Genomic DNA, 3,095 nt, shown 5'->3' with positions numbered 1-3,095 from the left:
AGGGCACCTTGCTAGAGATTGTCCCAATCAGAAGGAGACTTCTGCTGAATAGTTGAGCTGAAAAAGAAATATAGTAGTAGTAGTGGGAACATTTCTTTTATATTGAGGTGTTGAGTTGAGGCATGAAATGGAAATGTAGGAGATTTTCATAATTTCAGAATCAATAAAGCTAGCATCATTGGTACTGGTTTTGAATTTTATGAGTTGTTACTCTATGAAGAAAGATTTTAACCATTTTCGAGGATATGAGAAATATGGTCTATGGAAAAATTTGTGCATTTCAATGGTGGTAGTACCCTATGAGGACACTTGGCCCCTGGAAAAGATAATGATATTCCACGGAGTGGACTTTGGAGAAAATAAGTACGAGTTTTATCTCGATATGTGAGATACCACAAAAATATGAAGGGATGAGGTACTATTGGATATAAAGGAGGCATAATGTTGGTAATATGGAGCAATTATAACCCCAGGATGAGTTGAAGCTATAAATGTGATGAGGTGAGCCCATAACCCACAGGCCCCAAGACCTGCCAAGAAGCAACCACACTCTTGTTGAAGGAAAAACCCTGGAAGAGGATATGCCTTTATCAACAGACAATCTTATAGGAGTTACGAAAAACCTAAGAGTTGTGAAGCAACGATAGATGTTTGTTTGGCTTGCAGAATCCATGGATTTATCTGAATTTAGTTCATCGAAAAGAGAATTCTGCAATGCTTGTGAAGATGACCGAGTGTTAGAATCCGAGATTCACTAAACCATATATAAGGTAATGATTTGGGTGTGGAATGGATTGATCACCATGCCGACTTACTCTTATTATTCGCCTCTGTTATATGGGTTGGTAAATCTGAGTGACTTACCCATAGTAGAGAGACAACAATATCAAAACCTTGTTTAAACCTTAGAATGGTATGACAATTTTCCCTTGTACACGGTAGCTGTTGCCAACCGTAGGTCATATGGTAAGGTTCAACCCAGACCCATTTCCTACAGGAGAAACAATAAATTGTTGTCCACCATGAGATATCGATTGTTGTTTAGTATTGGCGCTAGACCTATTAGCTAAGAAGACCCAGTCTCGGAAGAACCTTACCAAGATGAAAGGACACAGAAATTGAGGAAAAGGTTATGCCACTACCGGAAGAGGCCAAAGTAGGAATTCTCCCAAGGATCCGAGACGACTGACCCTGTCAACAATAAGGATGGAGTATATGAGTTTTGATGGAACCGTAACCATGTTTCTAAGGGTGGTAGCACCCCAGACCTTCGTGTCGATCGATGGATTTTGAGAAGAACCAGAACCTAACATATTTCTTGCTAGCCTCTTCAAATCTCGAGGGCGAGATTCATTTTAAGGGTGGTAGGTTTGTAACATCCCAAAATTCTAAATTTTGGAATGTTATATTAATTAAGTAATATTGATTGCTTGTTTGATTTGTAGTGTGAAATTGAGTGGAAATTTGAAACTTTTGAAAGTTGAATGAGAGGGAATAAAATGACGTCCCCAAAACTTTCACCTTGCATTTATGATGTCCATGAATTCAACTTCATTTCATCACAAAACACTGGAGTGAATATGATATGACTTCTCCCATTTAAATAAATGAAAATGGTTTGAAAAGATTTGAATTCCATTTGGAACTATTTCAAATTCGAAAACTTTATGCAACTCAATGAGTTTCATGAGAGAAGATAAAATGACTTCTTCAAATGCCTAGAAAGAGAGTTGGCAGTTTCAAAGAATCAAATTGAAAGTCCTTTGAAGTTATTTTGAAACTCAATTTTCAATTTGGAGATATTTGGTTCTTATTCAAATTATTTTTCTCCAAAAATAAAATATATGGAAAATAGATGATTCCCTACAGTAGAAAATTGGATAAAAATGAGTTTGAAATTATTTTGGTATTTTCAAATATTTTTATTTGCTTTTAAATGAGCCAGCAGTATTATTTGCTTTATTTAATTTTTTGCGGAATTTATTTCCACTGAAAATATGTTCATCTTTAGGAAACAAAATTCTGATTATTTTTATATATAATATGCCTATATAATATTTTATTTTATTTTCGTTATTCAGTTTTCCTTTCTGTTTCTATTTAAAAAAATGTGTGTGTGGCTCATAATTATTTGTCGCCCACATGCGCAGCATAGTGGACAGGCCTGCCCGTATTTTTCCCTTTTCATTTTCGTTAAGGTTTACAATTTTATTTTATGTTTATTTATTTATTCAGAAAAAAATTAAAATTTTAGGAAAAAATATATTAAAAAAACTGCCACGCAGTGTACGCGTACGGCCGGGCCAAACTCTTAGCCATGCACATGATCTTCAATTTCATCTGCGTATGTATATGTTTAGTCCCACATTGCCTACTCTTTGACTCCTAAGCCTCTTTTCCTCCTATAAATATAGATCCATAAAAGCTCCAATAATCATCCGATTCGGATTAAATCAATATTTTGGTTTGACTAGATTCACTAAAGAAAAATATATTTCTTCCCTCGGGCGGGACTTCTGGAAGTTGTCTCCTATCTTCGAAGTCGTCTTTTCTCTACCGTATAAAGGTATCTTTCTTCGTATTTTTTATATACTCCCATAGCTTATTATTTCTAGACTTGTACGATAGAATAATTAGTTTATTAATTAGTCTCTGTATTTACACTTTAGACGTAGAAATCTTTTAGCAATAACTCTTTTTCTTCCGTAAAACAGCTTGGCCCTGATTTTTTAAATAGTCATAACTATTTACTCGTTCATCCAAATTAGATAAAACCAACGCCTACATTTTCGTCTTGATTCCACCTATCTATTGAATCTATCAAATGAACTTTTTGCAACTTTCAAGTTTCGAAATTTGTTCAGATTCATATTCAAACTTCTTTTGATCATATCTTTTTTATCCGTAGCTCCGTTTCCGATGAACCCAACTGCATCAGATTCGTGTCGAAGTAATTTTTACATTCGCACAATTAGTATTATCTTTCCAACATATAATTTTGTTCCTAGCCAGTTACTCTACTAGTCCACCAAAGAGTTGTTACACAACATTCTAAGCAGATTCAATGCTATGTTGAATTACTTGATCCGTTATTT

This window comes from Triticum urartu, chromosome 5, assembly GCF_003073215.2.
Source record: "Triticum urartu cultivar G1812 chromosome 5, Tu2.1, whole genome shotgun sequence".
Lineage (NCBI taxonomy): Eukaryota > Viridiplantae > Streptophyta > Magnoliopsida > Poales > Poaceae > Triticum > Triticum urartu.
This window is presented reverse-complemented; position numbering follows the sequence as displayed.